Source organism: Drosophila yakuba, chromosome 3R (assembly GCF_016746365.2).
Source record: "Drosophila yakuba strain Tai18E2 chromosome 3R, Prin_Dyak_Tai18E2_2.1, whole genome shotgun sequence".
In the NCBI taxonomy this organism is placed as follows: Eukaryota; Metazoa; Arthropoda; class Insecta; order Diptera; family Drosophilidae; genus Drosophila; species Drosophila yakuba.
The window spans coordinates 770,665-795,377 of NC_052530.2; the positions used below are offsets into that span (position 1 = coordinate 770,665).

Consider the following 24,713-nt stretch of genomic DNA (forward strand, 5'->3'; position numbering starts at 1 on the left):
ACACGTGGTTCTGGTGTTGCAGCTCAATGGAGGTAAGTTTGCGGCTTTTTGTGTCTGCTCAGAGGTTGCTGCCCTTGGACCCCAAGCGCCCTGGAGGCCAGCTTGTGGCAGCAGGTGCCCTCCTCGTTTCCGCGCCTGTGGCAGCCTCTCGTCAAATTGCCGGCCCGCGTGCCTGGCCCCGCGTCCGTTCTGCTGGCCCGCGTGCCTGGCCCAGCGTCCGTTCTGCTGGCCCGCGTGCCTGCCCCCGCAACGAACTTGGCTGTTGCGGGTTATTTCCCCCCTTTCTTTTGATGTGAGCTGTGTTGTGCCCACCATCCTCCCCTGTCCCAATCAACAAGTTGATTCTCTCTTTGTATACGTTTTTTGGGGTGTATAAATTATGTTGATCCTATGCTCCAGTATTCCTCTTTTACGGATGGTCCCGGTAGATAGGTTTCACGAAGATGGTTGATCCCCTGGTACTGGTGTTATCCAGGCGGAATGTCTTCTTACGTAGATTACGGTGGAGGGCGTGACTTTGCCCCCTTTGCTGGACACTGGCCTTCGGGATCAGCGTGGATAAATTATATTAAACAACATGTATTTTACGGCAAGTCGCCGGAGTAGCTGTGTCTTTATTTCTAAAGTGCTCGCTTAAAACTGAATACAAGGAATATGGAAAATATGAATTTACCCTAGCTCCAATGCATCACGCCTATGGTCGGCAAGCCGACTCAGCATTTATGCAGCACAGTTCGGTACCCCGGATACTGGGTGTCCGATTGCCGCTGCTGACCGTTCTTAGCGCGGAGCGCTGAACTCAGTTGGGGCGCATCAGCATTTCTTATCTGAAGCTACTTAGTTGGTAGGGTATTTATAAATGTAAACTATATAGCTGCTGACATAAATATTTGATAGCTCTATCAGTTGTTAACTACTCCCCCCCTCAAATTATGACCGTCCTCGGTGATATGAAGCTTATCGATGGTTTGTTGTATATCAACAGAGGCTCGCCTTTTCATTAATGCAAAACAAAGGATGAGTGAACCAATCAGACCAACGTTTAGGATTACTCCAGCCACGAACCAAAGTTTAGGGGAGCCGGCGGCGTCAACCTCGTCCTTGAACCCTTTGATAAAGCGCAGATTGTCGTTGTTCATGCGGTGTAGCAAGGGCATGCTCAGTACCGGGTCGTGGCCGACGATGTTAAGTAGTGGTGATCTTACTACACCAGTCTGCTTGTGTATTGTTCATCATCAGCTGAGTTCCTTTGACGAGCACCTCTGGGCCGCCGTCTGTGCTGATGCGGGCTGTTGCCTCGTTTATAATAACAATGCCGTCATCTATAGGCATTACTGCCCTCAGGTGGCTGGGTTGAGTGTGGCACTGGGCTGTGTTTCCCTCATTGAGCGAGCGAGCGCAAGTTTCGCGTCGAGATCGTTCACAGAAGGTGAAGTGCGTGGTCTCCCTGCACTCGGTGACCAAAAAGGTGTCTTCTTTACATTCTGCCAAGGTGTCTTCTTCGAGTCATAGGATTACTTGATGATGTGACTCTAGGATAGGCTATTAGTATATGGATAATGTTATCGGACTGAAGAACCCTTATCTTAGAGGCTTCTAATAAACTAACTATTGGGGTTTCTTGTTCAATTAGTGATTTCAGATCGGCATGATCAAGGAAAGTGGGATTTATTATTGTTGGAGCAGTAGTTTAAGTTTAAAGTATAAGAGAACTATTATGAAATTCCTATGTTATGTTATGTTATGTTATGTTTGACCAATTATGTTATCTTTCTCATGAAAGCTCTGCTATGTTAAGAAGCGCACTCGTAAAATTGAATTCGAAGCTGCTGGCTGCGCCAGTGCATTAAAACATTTTTGGATCGAACCTCTCGTTTTTTCTATCGGTGGAAATTTCCCAGCTAGGCTGTTAGCCGCCAGTCTTAATTTTCTAACAAATTTTCTTCGGGAAAACTCTCCCGATTTTTCATGGCGCCCGAACAGGGACTACGGCTAGCATTTGTTTAATTTTTGCGTGCGAAAAAACGAACAAAATAGTGAATTTTTCGTTTTTTCTCTATTGTTGGCGAAATAACCTAGCTGGTGAAACTCGGCGATTATTCTGGATTTGGCAGACATTTGGACATTTGGATTGGAAAGGAAAGTCATTGGAAATTATGCCAAATAATAACCAGGTATTCAGTGCCAAAAATTAAAAATAATAAGCACTCCACTTTTTATGTGTATGGTGTGCGTTAATAATTCTTGTCAAATATGATAAATTGGAAAACCAATTTAAATCCCAAACAAACACCACCCCAAAATAAAAATATATAAAAGTGAACTGCCTTTGACAAAACTTATGGTTTTAGTTTCTGTGAAAATTTGGAGAAATTTTTGTGTGTTAAATACATACGGTCAAACTGCAAAAGTTTAGTAAACCTACATACATACATATACATAACGCCAGTTGGCCGCCAATTTCGTTTCCCTTTTGTGCAGTTGCAGAACAGTTATTTGTCTGTTATATACACGGTGTCAGTGGCCGACCATATATACCTCGCCCATTGTTTTTTTTTTTTCAGCAGTACATACTGTGGCAGTGGCTCTCAAACCATACATAGTGGAAAGTTCCTGCAAAACTCGGCAGTGAATTTAAGCCCTGCTCACATTTGTATGTACATCTATGCATTTGCGTGAACATTAATTCGATTTATAGTGAGATATTTGGCCTTAGAAAATTTTGTGGGCATATTTAACCCGAATAGGATCCACTTAAATATTTCGGACAGTTTATGTATCATAAAATTCAAATTTTGTACATTTTTGGCTTTGGTTTTGCCCATCATCGGTACATACATACACATACAAACTACACATTTTGTGAATTTCGGTGGTTCTTCGGCACAGTTAAACCTCATATAACCCAATAAAATGAATTGTTCAATTGAATTTGGAAATCAAGTTTTTATATTTGGGCATCGATTAAAAAATTGGTTTCGTGCTCATTTACGTGTATGATTTAACCCTTGTTTCGGAAATTTACTAGTATTTGGATTATTTTTATTTATTCCAATTCATTTAAAAAAATGGAAAAAGAAAAGGAAGTATCGGCAAAGCTTAATTCTAAATTAATAGTGGCTATGCAAAAACACGATAGGGTTATGAGTGATATTGGACGTATGAAAACTGCATTTGAGGAAAAAACAAGAGAGAACGCTATAGTCGAGTTCCCCGACTATCTGATACCCGTTACTCAGCTAGTGTAAGTGCGAAGGACAGTTTTTGGCGGTTTGTGGGCGTTAGAGTGGGCGTGGCCAAAAGTTTTTTGGCAAATAGATAGAAATTTATAAGACTAATACAAAAATGAAACAATATCGAAACATTTTTCAAAAGTGTGGGCGTGGCAGCTTTGGGCGGTTTGTGGGCGTTAGAGTGGGCGTGGCAAAAATTTTTTTTGCAAATCGATAGAAATTTACAAGGCCAATACAAAAATGAAAATATATTAAAACATTTTTCAAAAATGTGGGCGTGGCAGCTTTGGGCGGTTTGTGGGCGTTAGAGTGGGCGTGGCAACCTGAGTCGACAAACTTGCGCTGCGTCTATGTCCCTGGAGTCTGTATACTTAATCTCAACTTTCTAGCTTCTGTAGTTCCTTAGATCTCGACGTTCATACGGACAGACGGACGGACAGACGGACATGGCCAGATCGACTCGGCAACTGATCCTGATCAAGAATATATATACTTTATATGGTCGGAAACGCTTCCTTCTGCCTGTTACATACTTTTCAACGAATCTAGTATACCCTTTTACTCTACGAGTATCGGGTATAACTATTTCGTTCGATGGTTTTCAACTGGAATACCGAATGCAACTTCTCGGAACATATTGTGAAAAATTAATGGATATTCAGTCAGACATTGATGTGCTAAACCCAGGAAATGATTTAAGAGCGTCTGTCGAGGATATGTGCATAATCACAAAGGCTTTATATCGGTCCGCAATGAGTCGAGTCGAGGCTCCGAGACTTAGTCACGGTGATAACGTGGGTTTCGTCATTCGTCCTATTTACCAAAAATTAATTTGCCCAAATTCAGTGGAAAACATTCTGACTTTAAAAACTTTATAAGTCTTTTCGAGAGCTTAGTGCATAATGACCCGTCTCTAACAAATATCGAAAAATTCAACCATTTGCTGACGTCTAATAGACGATGCACTAGGAACTGTCAAGGCGTTTCAAATTTCGGATTTAAATTATGAGAAGGCATTGGCTAGTCTGAAAAACGTTTACGACAATAAATGCTTGATTTTTTTTGACACCATTTCTCAATTGTTTGACCTCCCTCAAGTATCGAAACCATCTGCATCAGGCTTGAGGTCCCTAATTGACGAAATATCGGCCCTTTATTCGTCATTACAGTCGTTGGGTAGTGAAAAGGACATAAATAACGCAATTTTTATTTACATTGCAATGTCCAAGGTAGATCACACTACAAAATCCCGATTTGAAGAACAGCTTGATTATAACACGCTACCGACATGGTCCGATTGTGCGATTCAATTGAATCGAAGATATCAACATCTAGCTGCTAAGGAGTCAACCAAAAGTAAAGGGCTCTCCTAGCCAAGCCAACCACTAAGGGATATTCCAAATCCTCCTTCTCATGCACACAGACAGACCGCAGACCGGATTCAAAGTGTCGATATTGCTCAGCCACAAAACACAGTTTAGGCAGTTGTCAACCTTTCATGGCTTTATCGGTGATTCAGCGGTTTGATTTTACAAAACACAATCGATTGTGCATAAATTGTTTAAATCCAGGTCATCCAGTGAAGAAGTGCAAAGCAACAAAGTGTCGTGTTTGCTCTAAGCCTCACAACACACTTCTTCACAGATACGGGGTAGAGCAGCAACCATTTTCGTCGAGATCAGTTCCTCAAGTGCATGTCCAGGCACCTTCAGTAGCAGTTGATCATAATAATCAAGCCCATTCTTGTCATGTTTCTAGTACTGACCAAGTTATTCTTGCTACTGCTGTCGTTAAAGTACGATTTAGATTTGGACAGTTTCAATTAGCGCGAGCGCTGTTAGATTTAGGATCTCGAATCAATTTTATGGCAGAGGATTTAGCTCAGCGTTTGCGGTTACACAGGGAAGAATCATATCTAAATATCACTACTGTAGGGAAAAACGACTCGGTAGTACGGCACAAAGTCCACACGTCAATTCATTCTCGCGTCAATGCTCATAGTTTCGCTACCAATTTTTGGGTGTTAAGATCAATTTCATCTTATCAACCCGATCACGAAGTCAATTATGCCCAATGGAGAATTCCGGCAAACATTGAACTGGCAGACCCCCGCTTTCACAAGCCCGCAAAAGTGGACTTACTGATTGGCGCAGAATCCTTTTTCGATCTTTTGAGCGTAGGCCAAATAAAATTGGGTTCTGAACATTCTTCACTTCAGAAAACTTTACTAGGATGGATTGTTTCGGGAAAGTTCACTCAACGCGCATCGAAGAACGCTCAGGTATGCAGCGTCTTTGGCAATGAAAATGTAAGTTCTCTCGACTCTCTGGTGGAACGATTTTGGGAATTGGAACACGTTCCTGAGAGATCGAAGGCTGTTTATACAGCTGAACAACTTTCTTGCGAGAAGCACTTTGAGCAAACCGTACATAGGCTTTCGTCTGGTCGTTTTGAGGTGAACTTGCCATTTAAAAAAGATCCGAGTGTCTTAGGCTTATCCTTCGAATCGACAAAGCGCAGATTTCTTGCATTGGAACGCAAGCTTGCAAATAATCGCGAGTTACATGACATGTATCAGGAATTTATGAGAGAGTATCTTAACCTTGGACACATGTCACTGCTTCCAACACCTCCTCCAGAGAAACACTATTACATTCCACATCAATGTGTCCTGAGACCTGATAGTAGCACCACAAAGTTGCGAGTTGTTTTTGACGCTTCAAGTAAAACGTCAACCGCGATCTCATTAAATGAGACTCTAATGGTGGGTGCAACTATTCAGAGGGAGCTTTACGCCATTCTGGCAAGATTTCGTTTGCACAAATATGCCTTGACGGCGGATATCTCAAAGATGTATAGGCAAGTTAACATTGCAAATGAAGATAGAGATTTCCAACTTATCGTGTGGAGGGAAAAATCAACGCAAGCTCTCCAATCCTATCGCCTCAACACTGTCACTTATGGGACAGCCTCTGTTCCGTTTCTGGCCATCCGCTGCCTCTTTGAGCTATCAAAAATGTACGCTGTCACATCCTGTTGCATCAGAGGTAATTTCAAGCGACTTCTATGTCGACGATATGCTCACAGGAGCGAACAGTATTGAAGAGTTGGAGGTAATTCGCAAAGAAGTGACGAAGGTTTTGGAGTTAGGGGGTTTTCATCTAGCCAAATGGGCAACAAATCACCCAAGTTTGATGATCAACCAGGGATCAGAAAAATCTCTTATATTTAACACTTTTGAATCCGTTAAAACGCTTGGGATGAGATGGAACCCTCAAAATGATGCGTTCCATTATTGCTTGGAGGATTCGTTTCAGTCCATACCACCAACTAAACGCAACATTTTGTCCGTCACAGCTCGTTTGTTCGACCCTTTGGGATTATTATGTCCATTGATTACACGAGCAAAAATCCTGCTTTCCTCGATATATCTGTCTGTCTGGCTATGACACTGTTCACGGATTTGCTGATGCATCGAGCCACGCCTGTTGCATTCATATTCGTACCGTGGCTGGGACAAATAGGTTATCAAGACTTCTAACCGCAAAGTCTAGATTGTCCCCACTGAAAACAAAGTCAATTCCAAGGCTCGAGCTGTGTGCAGCGCATCTGCTGGCCAAATTATGTTCTCAAGTATCTCCTTTGCTTAACAAATTGGAGATTGAAAGCATTAATTTTTGGTCGGACTCACAAGTCACATTATACTGGTTAAGGAGGGATCCATCCACTCTAGCAACATTTGTCGCAAATAGAGTATCTGAAATTCAAGAACTAACAGAGAATGTAGTTTGGCGTCATGTGCCCACGGAAGAATATCCGGCTGATTTAGTCTCACGTGGAACAGACTTAGAAGGTTTGAGGTGTACTCTATGGGAAAATGGACCGGAGTTCTTACTCCGAAATCCAAGCAAGTGGCCTCGGTCCCATCAGATTGAAGTTTCAACGGAGTTACAGTTTTCTGAAAACAAAAAAAGCGTGGCAGTGTATTCCGTCACAAAAACAAACCGAATGTCTTTATTGAGCTTGTTGGAAGATGTTCATTATTTAGTAAACTCTTACGGATCATGGCCTACGTAAATCGATTTATTCAAGGGAAGAAGTGTCAACGCGAGGTCGTCATTTCGGCTCACGAACTGAAGTTGTCGTTAGGATGGTCCAAATATTTCAAAAGGCGGAGTTCAGTTTAGAATACGTCAAGTTGGAGAAGTCTGAATGATTAAGCCCACATCTACAACGTTTAAATCCTTTTATACATAACAGCGATTTAGAAGGTGTGACGTTCAATTTAATCCGATTTGAGGGAGATTGCTAAATGCACCAATTCCGTATGATGCCAAGTTTCCACTATTACTGTCCTCAAAGTCAGAATTTGTATCGCTATTTCTTCACAACCTGCATCGGACTCATTATCATGCCGGGGTCAAGGTGATGGTTTCACTTTTGAGGCAACAGATATGGCTGATCAAAGCACGAGAATCATGTACAAAAATTGTCCGTAGCTGCGTTCACTGTTTCCGGTATAAACCAGTGCTGATGAGCCAGATAATGGGCAATTTGCCAGCCGATAGAGTCCGAATGGAGCGCCCCTTTCGAGTTTGCGGAGTAGATTTTTGTGGTCCATATTATGTGTCCTTAAAGGTCCGCGTGTGTGCTTTTCGTCAAAGGCTGTTCACCTTGAACTTGTTGTCGACCTATCCACTGACAGCTTCTTATCCGTCTTTAAAAGGTTCGTCGGGAGGAGAGGGCTGCCGGACAAGGTGTACAGCGACAACGCCACGAACTTCGTAGGAGCGTGCAGCGTGCTGAAGGAGCTGAGCGAAGCGTTTCACCGCAGTCGGGACGAGCTGAGCGGATACGCAGCTCAGAGAGGCGTCGAGTGGTGTTTCATACCGCCAAGGTCACCACACTTCGGAGGACTTTGGGAAGCAGCCGTCAAGTCCGCCAAAAACCCGGTTGCTGCGAGGAGTCGGCAACGCCAGGCTCACAACGGACGAGTTGAGCACCCACCTGGTCGAGGTAGAGGCGCTTCTCAATTCGCGTCCAATCGCGTCGCCGGGCAACGATCCCAACGATGAAGAGGCCCTAACACCAGGACACCTACAAATCAGGCAGCCTCTGATCAAGCTGCCGCAAGAATCCGGCACGGGAGGAGTTTGCAGCAAGGCCAGTTGCGCGTATTTGAAGCGGTGACAAATGCCGTCAGCTCTCAAGCACCAGTTTTGGGACGGCTGGTCCAAGGACTACATCGCCAGCCTGCAGCAGCGCAACAAATGGAGCGTCGGATGCCGCGATCTGGAGGTCGGTTGCCTAGTGCTCGTCCACGAGGACAACGTGCCCCCGCAGAGTTGGCTAACAGGCCGCGTGGTGGCAACAACAGCAGGCGAGGACGGTAGAGTGCGTGTGGCGGAAGTGCGGACGTCAGGAGGCGTCATTAAGCGCGTCCACAAGCATTAAGGAGGCGTCCACAAGCTGGCATTACTGCCAGTGCATACTGCTCCTGTTGAGGAGGTCAAAGAGCCGGAGGTCTTTAACGGGGCCGGAATGTTGGAGCAGTAGTTTAAGTTTAAAGTATAAGAGAACTATTATGAAATTCCTATGTTATGTTATGTTCGACCAATTATGTTATCTTTCTCATGAAAGCTCTGCTATGTTAGGAAGCGCACTCGTAAAATTGAAGTCGATTTTTGGATCGAACCTCTTTGGTTTGTCTATCGGTGGAAATTTCCCAGCTAGGCTGTTAGCCGCCAGTCTTAATTTTCTAACAAATTTTCTTCGGGAAAACTCTCCCGATTTTTCAATTATGTTAGCCTTAGCCAATGTTACAGTAAGAATTAAATTTTGTATCTCTGTTGTCAGCATTCTATTTCTCGCTAGTAGTGCCTCGTACAGGTGCGGGGTGTAAACCAAATCGTTATTTCGGGCTTTAATAATTTTAATCAAAAAGAAAAGTCTACACATTCGTGGAAGCGGACGTCTTTCGATAGCGCTGCGCGAAAATCTCGTGTTAACGTGGTTGTGCTGAACAGTGTTAGCGGCAAATCTGCAAAAACAAACGGTGGACTTGTGCCATAGTTCTGCGCGTAACCTAGGCGTGCTGAATGACCGCGTGTTGCAGGTGGTTAGCAAAATATATAAGTTTGCAATTCTTGCAGCTGATAAAACAGCTGACAGCACTGCCAACTTATCTCGGTGGGCGATCATGAGCGAGTGGCGTTGCCACATCAACCGTAAGACCAGTGCTGAGGTGCGAACGTTGGGCGCGTAATTTCAAAATTAAATTCAAAATTTGATTTAATTTAATTTAAACAAATAAGTGCCACGCTTAACAAGCTCGAAAAAATGAGCAGCGATCAAAAGAATGAGCGTAGAAGCTCCGTCAACCCAAGAAATGCTTGCTACTCCTATTTCTCAACTAGAGATATAGATCAAAATCAGAAGTCGACAAAGAGCAACTCGACTCTACTGACCGTCGACAGCAAGAGAGCCAGCTCTTGCTCACCCTCTCTGCTCACCCCAACTCCCGCATCATGGAGTTACCAATGCCAAACCCCATCACCTCCGGCTTCGCTGAATGAAGCTCCAACAACAAGCAGTGCTAAAATTTCTGCAGTAAACTCACCACCAATAATTAAACCAACTACCAATACTGCGAGTTCGGTCCCAAAGGCCGCACAACAAAATAAAATGGCAACAAAAACAGTTAGCCACGATAAGCAACAAGCGGGCCCAGCTATACAGACCGGTATGGACCGCTACATCCAGATTAAGCGCAAGCTTAGTCACCCAACACGGTTGGCAATAAACCAAAGATCAATCGAACCAACAAAAGCACCGATCAAACGAGGAGCTCCAATGAAAACCGATTCTCCATCTTAGCAGAGGCGGACAACAACCAACCAGAGTTGGGGCAGGAGACCCAAAGGAAACCTAAGCCCCCACCTATTTACATAAGGGAAAAAAGTTCAAGCGCCCTGGTCAACAAAATTGTTGCGCTGGTCGGGGACGAGAATTTCCATGTTGTTCCGCTTATTAAAGGGAACATACACGAAACAAAGGTTCAAACGAAGTCCGAAGAACACTTCCGAGCTGTGTCTAAGTACCTGGAAGGCACAAAAAAGAACTTTTACACCTATCAACTAAAAAGCAGCAAGGGACTGCAAGTTGGGCTAAAAGGTATAGAACCTGACGTCACCCCCTCCGAAATTCAGGAAGCCCTTAAGGCCAGGGGCTTCTGTGCCAAAAATGTTAGCAATATTGTTAACAGAAACAAAAAACCGCAACCACTTTTCAAGGTAGAGCTCGAACCAGATAGCAAAGCCTTAAAGAAAAACGAAGTGCACCCGATCTACAAGCTGCAGCTCTTACTGCATCGAAGAATCACCGTGGAAGAACCCCACAAACGCAACGGCCCTGTTCAATGCACAAACTGCCAAGAGTATGGACACACCAAGACATACTGCACACTTCGGACGGTCTGCGTAGTCTGCGGAGACTTCCACAACTCCGTAAACTGCCCCGCAAACAAAGAAGACCCCCAAATGAAAAAATGTGGCAACTGTGGAGGAAACCATACGGCAAACTACAGAGGCTGTGCGGTCTACAAGGAGCTGAAGAGTCGCATGCGACGAGCGACAGCTACGCACCAACAACACTTCGCCAAGGCAGCCAGATCATCCTTTGGGCAGCTAGATACAACCAAGGGAATCTCCTACGCCGAAGCACTAAGAACAGGCATGGAAAATCCGCCCCAGCCTCACTCAGAAAATGTTCAGCAGGTTCCAGTGCAGCCGCAAAGCAAATTGGAATCTATGATGTTCACCATGCAACAAAGTATGATGGAACTTATGTCATTCATGAAAACAACCATGCAAACCCTTGTTCAGAACCAGAACATGGTAATTCAGTTGCTTGTAGCACAACAGTCCAAATAATAAATGACTAACCTACGTATATCCATGTGGAATGCCAACGGTATTTCACGGCATAAACTTGAAATAACTCAATTCCTAAACGTAAATCACATCGACGCCATGCTGCTGGTTGAAACGCACCTCACAGGGAGATATAACTTCTATATAAGAGGCTATACCTTTTACCGCACAGATCATCCGGATGGCAAGGCCCACGGCGGAACGGGCATTTTAATCAGAGAACGCATCAAACACCACTTTCATCAAAGGTTTGCAACAAATTACCTGCAAGCCACGTCCATAAAAGTGATCTCAGGAAACGGCAACCTTTGCATTGCCGCTGTCTACTGCCCACCTCGATTTAACATCTCTGAAGGTCAATTCATGGACTTCTACAACACTCTGGGGGATCGCTTCATAGCCGCAGGAGACTACAACGCCAAACACACGCACTGGGGATCACGCCTCGTGACTCCCAAGGGAAGGCAACTGTATAATGCACTTATAAAGGTGAGCAATAAACTGGACTACGTTTCCCCTGGTAGCCCCACATATTGGCCTGCAGACCCAAAAAAGATCCCAGATCTAATTGATTTCGCGGTGACAAAAAACATCCCACGCAATTTAATAAGCGCCATAGCACTACCGGATCTCTCATCTGACCACTTGCCTTTGTTGATAAGCCTTCTTCAAAGCCCAGAAATTGCGGACCACCCCCACATGCTGACGTCGCACAACACTAACTGGATGAAATACAGAAAGTATGTGAGTTCCCACATTGAACTAACTCCCCAACTAAATATCGAATCGGACATCGACTGCTCCACCGCCGCACTGGAAGAGGTACTCGTCACAGCAGCTAGGATCTCAACCCCAAAACGGAAGGATGGGGAATTTAGGAAGTTCAAAACCAACCGGCAAATTGAACAGCTGGTTCTGGAAAAGAGGCGTCTGCGACGAGCGTGGCAAACCAGCAGATCGCCATGTTCAAAGCAACGTCTTACTGAAGCCACCCGCAATCTTAACCGGGCCCTGAAGCAAGAAACTGAAAATGAACAACTTAAATATATTGGAAAACTCTCGCCAACTAGCACAAAGCATCCCTTGTGGAGGGCTCACCCAAATCTAAGCTCTCCAATTCAAACCGTCACCCCTATAAGGAATTCTTCAGGGTGCTGGGCCCGCAGCGACAAAGATAGAGCCGAATCATTTGCCTTACATCTCAGAGGCGTATTCCAGCCGAACCCTGCAGCAAATGATTATGTTCCTCCGCAAATCCACCTCGAAACTGAATCCACGCCAACTACATTTCAGCCGAACGAGATCAAAAAAGTCATCAGGGAGCTAAAACCAAAAAAGGCCCCAGGCGGTGACCTAATAACTACAAAAATGATAATGGAACTTCCGTACTGTGCTATTAAGGTCATCTGTAAACTCTTCAATGGAATCATAAGTCTCGGCTACTATCCAAGGAAATGGAAAAAATCAATTATTATAATGATACCGAAGCCCGGAAAAGATCACACGATTCCGTCATCTTACAGACCAATAAGTTTACTATCATGCCTGTCCAAATTATTCGAAAAATGCCTTCTAACGCGCATAATACCATATATGGGGGCCCACAACATTATTCCAGCCCATCAATTTGGCTTCAGAGAAAAACACGGAACTATAGAGCAAGTAAACAGAATAACATCAGAAATTCGCACAGCCTTCGAACGTAGGGAATATTGCAGCGCGATATTTCTCGACGTATCTCAAGCATTCGACCGTGTCTGGCTCAAAGGTCTCATGCATAAAATCAAAACACACTTGCCCGGGTACACCCATAAACTCCTTGAATCCTACCTCTACAATAGAGCCTTCGCAGTAAGATGTAATACAACAATTTCCGATAGCTACACTATCGAAGCTGGGGTCCCTCAAGGTAGCGCACTTGGGCCAACTCTATTCGTCCTTTACACAGCAGATATTCCAACAAGTGACCGACTAACAACATCCACCTTCGCCGACGACACTGCGATCCTTAGCCGCTCCAGATGCCCAGTCCGTGCAACAACCCAACTCGCCAACCATCTCGTGGTAGTCGAGAAGTGGCTATCTGACTGGCGTATTAAAATAAACGAACAAAAGTGTAAACACATAACGTTTACCCTTAACAGACAAACTTGCCCTCCGCTCTGTATGAATAGCACGCAGATCCCCCAAGTTAATGAAGTAACGTATCTCGGCATCCACCTCGACAGACGTCTAACATGGCATAGACATATCAAATGCAAGAAACTGCACCTAAAACTGAAAGCCAGCAGCCTGCACTGGATTATAAACTCACGATCGCCCTTGTGCCTGGACTACAAGGTCCTGCTCTACAACTCCACTCTTAAGCCAATCTGGACGTATGGCTCCCAGCTGTGGGGGAACGCGAGCAGAACCAACATAGACATCATTCAGCGAGCCCAATCAAAGATCCTGCGAACTATCACTGGGGCACCATGGTATATTCGTAACCAAAACATCCACAGGGACCTCGGCATTCTCGCAGTAAAAGATGAAATAGACAAGCAAAAAGCGTCGTACAATGAAAAACTATCTGTCCACCCAAATCCTCTAGCAAGGGTCTTGACTCGGCTCTCCAGCCGAACCCGCTTGCAACGTACAGACCTTCCAACCCAGCCATAACTTGTCAGGGCCACTGTCTCAGTCTACATGACTCCTAGTTAGGTTATAGTATAAGATTTGATACACTTATTGTTAGTCTCGTAAATGAGAACATTCAATAAATAAAAGCAAAGCATTTAAAAAAAAAAAAATAATAATAATAATTTTGTTAATGGTGTCAGTCAGTATGTTTATCTGCTTCTGAGTTTCGGAGTTTATGTTAATCTGCCTGGAGTTTGAGTCCACTAGCTGGGCTTCTGTCATTCTGATTTTTAGGAAATCTGAGGCGTCCGGGGTTCCTGCGACTACCTTTAGAGCTGTACCCAAGAAGTCTAAACTTCTCGCTATTTGGTGGTCTATTTTTAGAACGGACAACAAGTTTCTTAGATGATCTATATCAACATCTAACAATTTGCGCATATGCGACTGTGGAAGAGACTCGGACAATTTCTCTGTCTCATCTACCAGCTAATTGTAGTAATGGCTCTGCTGGGGGTTGTTGCGGCTGAGAACTGGATTGTTCTGACTTGAATTAAAAACCAAGAGGCGAGGGTTTGGGTTTCTCCAAAAGATAGTCTTTATTCAGTGGTTAAATATGTGTATAAAAAAGGTTGCTCCAAAATTGTGTCTTCGTGTTTTTGTAGAAAAAAAGTAAATGAGAAAAAAAAAGGTGTGGCCAGCGGTCCCTAATGGAAGAATACTCCCTTTTTCAAAAGAGAGTGTGTGGATTCCCTTCTCCATTTAGGGACGCGTGGAACTGGCACACGGGAGCTGGAGTAAACATCCCGCCCGCCTTGCAATGCCACAGATTGCAAAAGAATCCGCGATGCATCAGTGGGTGTATGTTCCGGAGAGCATCCATCCCAGAACCGTGCTCTGTGCTACGATGCGCCCGTTCTGGCTGTGCATGACACCAGGTTGGATGAGCGTGGGATACACATCCGCACCTAGCACGACGGAGGTACCAGCCGGCCTGTGGAAACTGGGGTCCGACAGGATGAGGTTGGTGAACACTGTTTTGGCGGCGTCAGGCAGCTCTCGGGCAGAAGTTCGCATTCGCAGCTGCTCCTCGACGTGGAACACCACCTCAATCCGTGGCGTCTCTGTATGAATCGGGATGAGAGTGGCTCTGCACACCCTCTCATCACCGACTCCCAGGATAGGGAGGGCCATGGCCTCGGCCAGTGATCCGTCAATGCGGCTCGAAGTAGAGCACGCATCTACCATGGCCCGCACATCGAAGCGCTTGTCCCCGATGTCGAACCGCAGATTGACGGTGGGCAGGATAGCCGTTGCAGTGTGGGAGAGCACTGCCGAGAGGCGGGGTTGCTCGATGTTGGCCTTCGGCTCTGGCGTCTCGATGGGCCTGTCCGCGCTAGCAGACCGCTCTCGCTTTTCCCGCCGATGGAGATGTAGCAAGGTGTGATGAGCGTCCCCACATACTCGACAGCGACACTCACTCCGGCACGAGCCTCCGGAATGCTGGCGCGCCAAGCAGTTCGGGCAATATTTATTGATAGGACCGCACGGAGCCGCCGCTCTGCATCTAGCCGGAGAAACCGCGAACACGTCCGAAGCGGATGAATCCCCTGACAGACTCGGTATCGGAACGATCGAGTTCCCCGAGAACATCTGTCGATGAGCTGGCGACGTTGGTTACGATGGGACGGCATGGCTGGCGCAAAGAGATGAGGGAAGCAGAGAGAAAAAGAACGACTGGAGGATAGAACAAAAAAAATAATAATTAGTGGATACGCTTTACTCTCACAGTTATGGACAATGAACGCATAGACATTGGACATGTTTGTCTACGGGAAGGAAAACTAATTTGGAAATTGGCCCTTCGAGGATACCACGGGCCGTGCGGACGTCTACGACGCGAACTTTGTCATCAGAGCCAGGATAAACCCTTTGAACACCCCTTAACCCCCTAATTTCTCCGTGGTCAAGTCCGAAGTGGCTTCCAAATGGATGGCCTTCGTATTGAAGCACACGAAGACGCAGACATAGCCCTTCGTGATTCGACAGGCACGACCTGAATAGCTTTTGACATCAAACGGTCCCGCGAAGTCGAGTCCTGTGTGTGTAAAGGGTCGCGAATAGGTCGCTCTGGACTGAGGTAGTTTACCCATTAGCTGGGACTGCACCTTCTTCCGGTGAATGACACACACCTTGCAGGTCGTGGTCACACGTTTGATCAGGTTCCGCAGCTTCGGAATCCAGTATCTCGTCCGGATGAGACGAACCATAAGCTGGTTTCCCCCGTGTATGGAGATAGGGTGAGTAAATGTGACCAGAAGCTCTGCTAGTTTGGAATGGTACGCCAAAAGGATAGGATGACGTTCCTCGTAGGATAACGAGTCAGAGGCAGTCAACCGACCGCATGACCTCATGATGCCGTCAGCATCCAGGAACGGATTAAGGTTGAGGATACAACTGGACGAGGGAAGCTGTCCTTTGGATTGCAGGATGTTGTATTCCTCTGGATAGTCGGCCCGTTGAGTTTGCCTAATAAGCATGAGTTGTATATGGGCGAGTTCTTTACTGCTTAAGTCTGTAGAAGAAGGCGTAGGAATGCGTCTGCAGCGGTTGATGAACCGCTGCACAAAAGCCATGACTCGCAGCATGCGATTGAAGTTTGAAAAACGCACTAGGAGATCCCATCCTGGACACGCTAAATGGCACCGGACGGATCGTCTTTCGAGTTCAAGGTCCGATACCGCTTCGTGCGACGTGGGCCAGGAAACTTGCGGCTGAATCAGCCACGACGGGCCATGCCACCAGAGGTCACTACTTGCCAGCTCTTCAGCCGGGACACCACGACTGGCTAGATCTGCTGGATTGTGCTCGGAATGCACATGTGACCATTGGCTGGCATCTGTATTTAGAGCAATCTTAGTCACTCGATTCGCTACGAAGGTGGTCCATTGACATGGTGGCTTGTTCAACCATGCCAACACAATGGTGGAATCAGTCCAGAAAAACGTCTCTATTCGACCAAACGGGATGTGAGGAAGAATTGCAGCCCACAGGTCAGCAAGAAGATCTGCACCACACAATTCTAAGCGCGGGAGTGAAACGGTTTTGACAGGGGCGACTTTAGTCTTTGACGTGAGCAGACTCAACGAAATGCCTCCGTCGTATTGGATGCGAACATAAATCACTGCCCCATAGGCCTTCTGAAATGCATCACAGAAGCCGTGGATCTGAACCTGTGCTCCCGGTCGGAATTGTACCCAACGCGGGACGCGAACCTTGTGGAGGGAACTATGGCTGCGAAGGAAATCATGCCAGCGTTGCCGTAGCTCTGCAGGGAGAAACTCGTCCCATCCAATGCCGGCTAACCATATATCCTGCATTAGGATCTTGGCCTGGACTACAAATGGGGACAACCATCCAGCGGGATCGAACAGTTTTGCGATTTGCGATAGGACGTTGCGCTTGGAATAATTCGCATTGACAACAAGCTCAGTCGGGACAAAATTGAACTCATCCGCCTTGGCGTTCCACCGTATTCCCAACGTTTTCGTGGTGCTCACCTCTTCGATGTCGAGGAAGTCACCTGAGAGCAGTTGGTCTGAAGGAAGTGCCTTTAGGAGAGTTCGCTCATTTGCTGTCCACTTGCGGAGAGGAAATCCTGCGGAGCTCAGAGCTGTCCTCAACTCCTGAATGGCTAAAGTAGCCTCGACCTTCGTGTGGGCTCCTGCAAGCACATCGTCCACATACATATAATCTGAAATTATTCGAGACGACCGTGGATATAGGGCGTGGACATCCTCGGACAGCTGCCGCAACGTTCGTAAAGCTAGAAACGGGGCACAATTAACTCCAAACGTGACAGTCTTAAGCTCATAGTCTCTGATGTCCCCACGATCATCTCGAAAGAGAATTCTCTGAAAAGCGGTGTGTGCAGGGTTTAGGAGAATCTGCCTATACATATTGGTGATATCGGCATTAAAGACAAATTGGAATGTTCGCCACTTTAGGATCTGGAGGGTGAGATCGGACTGAAGTACTGGTCCTGGATGCAAGATGTCATTCAGGCTGTTCCCATTTGACGAGGGACTGGATGCGTTGAATACCACACGGACCTTTGTGGTAGTACTTTCGGGCTTGAAAACCGCGTGGTGGGGAAGATAAAAATTCACCGTGTCCGTACTCGGAGGCACAGGCTTCATGTGGCCAAGATCTATATACTCTTTGATCACTGAGTCATAGGTATCTTTGAGAATAGGATCCCTTTTCAGGCGAGTCTCATTCCTTAGGAATTGTGCGAGAGCGAATGATCTGGAATGCCCCAAGTTGATGTGCTCAGCATCCTTGAAGGGTAGGGATACTACATATTTCCCGTCCCGAGACCTGATAGTCGTTCGAGCGAAGTTTTCTTCGCACAAGTTGTCCGACTCCTTTACCACTTTACATGGAAGATCCTCCACCTCCCAAAATTTTGTGAGAATTGTCTCCATGGTAGGTTCCGATTCTATGGATATCTTTGTTGTGAAGGACGAAACCCTACTAGTGGCTGTAGAAACTGGGCCGGTTAAAATCCACCCGAAAATGGTATCTTGCCCTAGCAGTGACCCACATAAGTTTGGCTTCAAGCCTGAGAGGAGGACAGACGGAAGAATATCCTCCCCTATTAGAAGGTCGAGCTGGGAGGGCTGGAAAAAGAGTGGATCAGCCAACGGAATATTGGGAAGTCTTCCGAGAATGCTGCGATCGATCGAACTCGTCGGCAGATTCCCGGCCAGATTGGGCAACACCAACGCAGTCGTGTCTATCTTGAGCATCGGCTTCGCCGCCGTGCCCATCTGGAAATGACACATCCTTTGTGAGACACCTGTGCTGGTTTGGTTCAGCCCCGTGATTGTAGTTCTCACGGCCTGACAAGGAAGCTTGATTTGTGTTGCAAGCTTCTCGGAGATGAAGGTGCCCTCTGAGCCTGAGTCTATCAAAGCCCGTGCCGGAAAGTTTTCTCCCTGGTGACAGACTTGGACAATGGCCGTTCCTAAAAGGATGCCCTGCCGATTGGAGGCGAAATGAACAGAAGTGTTCGCAATGGGCTGATCTGGATTATGAACCTGCGCTGCGCTGGTGGAAGTAGCAGGACTTTCCTTATGAAGCAGCGTGTTGTGGCGGCCCTTGCACGTGAAACAATTGTGTCTACTTGTGCACTCTCGAAGATTGTGTCCTTTGGCGAAGCAATTAAGGCATAATCGCTTCTGCTTGATCTGGAGGAAACGAGGACACTGCCGAACTTGATGTGACTCTCTGGAGCAGAGATCACAGGAGCGTACACGTGGGCCGACTTGCGACTTTACCGACTTTACCCTTTTCGGCTGTGGGTTCCTGGGCTCCTTAGTATGTTGTGAGTTGGAAGTATGAAGTCGAACCTCTTCAATCGCTTCTAGCGGGCGATATCTCTCTTCGAGAAACGAATTAATCTCGTCCCAGGTAGGAATTTCAACGACTGCTCCCATAATGAGAGAGTGACTGTTGGCAACTTGGAAGAGCAGAAGAAAATCAGAATGCAATCCCAATTTTCTGTGGAGATATTGGAGTGTTCCATGGCAATCAAACACCCTTGAATCGTGCTCTGAAGATCCTTCAAGGCCGTTCCTGATTCGGTGCTTATGCTTATGAACAGAACCTTCAACTGGCTATTTACTAAGAGTCGCTTGTTTTCAAAACGCTCTTGAAAAGCAGACCATGCGGATTGGAACCCAGAATTTGTAAGGGGGGACTTGCTAACAATAGCGTGAGCTTCGCCGCTAGTTTTGGCGTTTAAGTGGAATAATTTTTCCACTGGAGTCAGCCTGGAATTATCGATGTAGATCGCTGTGAATAGGTCCCGGAAGGTGGGCCACCGCAGACAATCTCCAGTGAAGATTTCCGTGTCACATGGCGGAAGCCTGCAACCCTTCGAGAACGTCTCAACGGACGGATTTGAACTCCCCTGAGAACTAGGGGCGGACAGACGGGCAATATGTTCGTTTAATTGGGAAGCACACCTCTCATAAACCAAGTAGCAATTCTCATATTTGCTCTGAAGCTGCCGCTTTCGCCACTTCCTTCGTGAAGGGCTAGACGGGAGACTGCTTCGTATTCCCGCTCAACCTTGTCCCAGAGGGACTGGATTTGGTCTAGGCGGATCTTTAGTGTAAAAGCATTAGGCTCGGCAGAGGACGAGGATGCCGCACAAATCTGGCTTTCAAATTTGCTAAGCCGGTCGCTGGTGGTTATTAAATCAAGCACCGCATCGTCTAAGGAGGTTCTAGTTTTTGATCTCAAATTCCCAGCGGGTCCGGCTTCTGCGTACCTTGGGCTAGGATCCCGCTTCTGGCCTGCTTCAGACATCATTATAGTTGTTTGAGAATAAGCGCAAAATTAATACCAGAAAAAGGAATAGAGGACAACCGTGTAAACTGGTGACTTGATTCTTCCGAATAAATTGGCTGGAGAATGATGCTTGTAATTATTTTAGGATTATTAGCAAGGATTTGCTGCAGGAATGGAATAGTAGACACGTGTTAATCTCTGTACTCAAGCCACTAAAACGATCCAAATACAGTTAACTAACGTCGAGATGAACTATCCGAAAGGTCGTTTGATTGACGCAAAGTTACTTGCGGAAACGTAAAAAAATATGCAGATGAGTACCGTCCACCAGAAATGCGGAATGGAGAAAAGCGGAATGGTACTGATGTGAACTGACGGAAAACCGAAACAATACGGTGATTTGAATACCGTCCGAAAAAATTCAGAATATAGTAGTACCGTCCACCAGAAATGCGGAATGTAGGAAATGCGGGATGGTACTGATGTGCACTGACGGAAAACCGAAATCATACGGTGATTTGAGTACCGTCCGAAAAAATTTAGAATGTAGCAGTATCGTCCACCAGAAACGCGAAATGTAGAAATGTAACGCAGTGTGAAGACACTGTTACTGTGGCCGAAGTAAATGTAGGAATATGTAAATGTGTATGTGTTGTATGTTTATGTATGTTTATGTTTATATGGACAATTGGGAACTATTAATTGCACAAATTAATATTTGTTTATGCAAACAAACGATCAGTTGAACAAAAGAAATTAATGTAGACAATCTATGACACTTGGAATTTTAGAAACCAAATGTAGCAGTACCGTCCACCAGAAATGCGAAATGTAGAAATGTAACGCAGTGTAAGGACACTGTTACTGTGGCCAAAGTAAATGTAGGAATATGTAAATGTGTATGTGTTGTATGTTTATGTATGTTTATGTTTCTATGGACAATTGGGAACTATTAATTGCACAAATTAATATTTGTTTATGCAAAAAAACGATCAGTTGAACAAAATAAATTAATGTAGACAATCGATGACACTTGGAATTTTAGAAACCAAATGTCTAATGTATGTATGTATGTTTATGTATGTTTATATGTTAATATGGACAATTGGGAACTATTAATTGCAAATCGATCAGTTGCAAAAGAAATAAATTACTGTAGACAATCGATGCACTTGGAATTTCGGAACCAAATGTCTAATGTATGTATGTTTGTAGGGTTATGCACAAAAAAAAACCGATCACTTGCAAAGAATAGAAGAATGTAGAAAATCGGAATTCGGAATCGGAAAATTGGAATTCTGGAACCAAATGTGTAATGTATGTATGTAGGTTTATGCAAAAACAAAAAAAAAAAACGATCACTTGCCAAGAATAAAAGAATGTAGGAAATTGATGACACTTGGAGTTTTGGAAGCAAATGTAGAATTAGAACTATCACACATATGTACACACATGCAGGGAACGATGTAAAAACTTCTGCCGGCCAAGGCTTACAATTGAACAAAATGGCGTGCAGTACTCCGGCTGACGAAGGACCACAAAATGTAGTAATGGCTCTGCTGGGGGTTGTTGCGGCTGAGAACTGGATTGTTCTGACTTGAATTAAAAACGCAGCGGCGAGGGTTGGGGTTTCTCCAAAAAATAGTCTTTATTCAGTGGTTATATGTGTATAAAAAAGGTTGCTCCAAAATCGTGTCTTCGTGTTCTTGTAGAAAAAAAGTAAGTGAGAAAAAAAAAAGGTGTGGCCAGCGGTCCCTTATGGAAGAATACTCCCTTTTTCAAAAGAGAGTGGGTGGATTCCCTTCTCCATTTAGGGACGCGTGGAACTGGCACACGGGAGCTGGAGTAAACACTAATAAACTCGGATATGTTGCTCGAGTGCCTCAAGCAGTCACGTTGTTCAAACACCAATACATCACCATCTATGACGGGAATGTATTTGGCGTGAGAGAAGTCGGTAATCCGTGCATTTGTCACTGCCAGGGTGATGAGCGTTATGAAGGCGAACCTGCAATCCAAACGTAGAATGAGACCACGGCGTATTTTTTTAAATCTGGCTTACTATCTAGAAATATGGTATAAGCAAATAAAAGTAGGAATATTTATTTGAGGTTGTCCTTATGGACCACCCTCCCCTTAATGAGAACAGACATTCCCAGATCTGCCTGCACTGTTTGTTCTGTTCACAATGGGGTAAGCTTGTTTCCTAGCCTTTTATTGTTTTTGACAAAAACCTCATCTCCTACCTCAAAAACACGGTTTTGCCTAGCTTGGTTGCATCTTTCGATGTTGTTTTTCTCGGCCTTTATCAGCTTGTGTTTAATGCCTAGGCAGCGATCATCGGAACCCGAGTGGAGGATCTCAACCGGTTTCTCCTGAGTGACCGAATGTAGAGTCTTATTATATTCTATCGTTGCCCTCAAGATTAATTCTGTCGTATCGCTGATTTTCTTGTCTAGTTTAAGACACCTGGCGATTTCTGACAAGGTGCTGTGGAATCGTTCCACCTGACCGTTTGACAAGCTATGCAGCGGGCCGCGTTGACAATGTCAGTGTGGTAGCTGTTCTTAAGTAACGAGGTAATGGTTTCCGAATTGAAGACGTCCTCGTTGGCGCAATATATTGTATTGATTTTGGGGAACAAATTTACGAGTTGAAGTAGGGGCCCTGTGACGTCCACTATTGTTCTGGACAGCACTGGTTGCACTATTGCAAACTTTGAGAACTTGTCAACGCACGTTAAGAATTGCTTCTTATCGGTTGAGAAGATATCAATGTGCAACATTTCGCCGGTATAGCTAGGTATGGGCGTTTCCCCGAGCTCCTGTTTCTTAGGGTGCTTGTCATATTTGGCTTTGGAGCATATTTTGCAATTTGCAACCACTTCCTTTGCTAGGCTGCTCATTTTGGGGAAATAGTAATCGCGAAGGATTTGCTTGGTATTCTCCTGAGCTGCCTTGTGTGCACGATTGTGTTCTGTCGTGACAATTTCCAACTGCTCATTTCGATTGGTAACATCTATTACAATATTTTTACAGTATCGAAACTGCGTAGCCGGGAAATGAGCAATTAAGTCGTGTTGAAAGCTTGCCAGGGTGGGTAGATCGCAGTGTATAGCATTCACGACATCAGGGTTCACGACCTCCTTCAGCATTTCCAATATGGTGCTTTTGTCAGCGAAATTGATTAAGTGGCGAGATTTACTACGAAACAACACCAAGCTTCGCTTTAGTCGGAAACGTGCTTCTTCTACAACAATTTGATTTCTGAAGCAGTTCACTGGTTGGTCTGTCGCTTCGACCGTGTAGGCCAGTGACAGTTCGTTGTGCATAGTCGCAGCGTCTGACGGAGGCTCACTTTGTAAGGCACTAACGTTCTGCCTGGAAAGAGCGTCCGCTACATGCTTGTCTTTTCCCGGTTTGTAGTGGATTTTTGCGTTGTGATCATCAATATACGCGTTCCATCTTTTTATTTTCGGATTTGGATTCCGATCGGATACCGCGAATGTCAACGGTTGATGGTCCGTATAAATGTTAATATAGCGAGTGCTATACAGGTAGTGTTGTAACTTGCCTAAGGCCCACATTATGGCCAACAATTCTCTTTCACCCGTGGCGTAGTGTGACTCATTTTCTTTAAGGGTCCCAGAGATCATAGTGATGGGTCTTTTATCTTGCGATAGGACTGCACCGATAACGTTCGCGGAAGCATCCGTCGTTAGATCGAATGGCTTCCTGAAATCAGGGTATCTGAGATTTACTTCCTCAGAAGCCAAGACATTTCTCAGCCTCTCGAATGCATCTCTCTGCAAATCACCGAACTTGATGGGAGTGTTCCTGGACATGTGCTTGCTGATGGAGCCATTTTCTCCTTTCATTAAGCTTGTCAACGGCCTCGCGATCGCCGCAAAGTCTTTAACGAAGCAACGGTAATAACTGGCTAGACCCAAAAATGACCTTAGCTTATACAAATTTGTAGGCTCTGGGTATTCCTTAATCGCCTTTACCTTTTCTGGGTCGGTTTTTGCACCTCCATTGGTGACAATATATCCAAGATACTCAACGCTTTGCTTATAAAAGTGCGTCTTCCCGTTGGATACCTTCATGTTGGCATCACACAGGCTTTTTAAGACCCAATGTGCTTGACATGGTCTTTTCATTTTCAGAAAAAAAAATGACGTCATTTTTTTTTTTTTTTTTTTACGCGCGAGTCCCACGGCCACACCTCCCGCCCAACCGACCGAGGGGCGCTGCCGTGTATCGTACGGCTCGAATCGCGGGAAGATAGACGCGATATAGAAGACAGTAAAGGACGAGGAAATATATGTATGCTAGTAGTAATATCTAAGAATTCGTTAAGTATGTTAGTATTGATCGCTTTAAAACGGCAGAGTCAGAATTAGAGATAATAGGATAGAATCTATTATAGTCAGAACATAATACTCTGTAGGGATCATGCAACTCATAGATCTACAATGATTTAAAATTAAAGGTACGTAATTCTGCTTGGAACAGTGAAGTTTAGCCGACTAACCAAGTCGGGACTATTCACTTCACCACGAATAAGGTTA

General features: G+C 45.3%; 1 pseudogene; it reads right to left on the bottom strand.

The window, feature by feature from the left end:
* Positions 1–902: 902 nt before the first annotated feature.
* LOC122319613 lies at positions 903–23,798 on the bottom strand (annotated as a pseudogene).
* Positions 23,799–24,713: the final 915 nt, after the last annotated feature.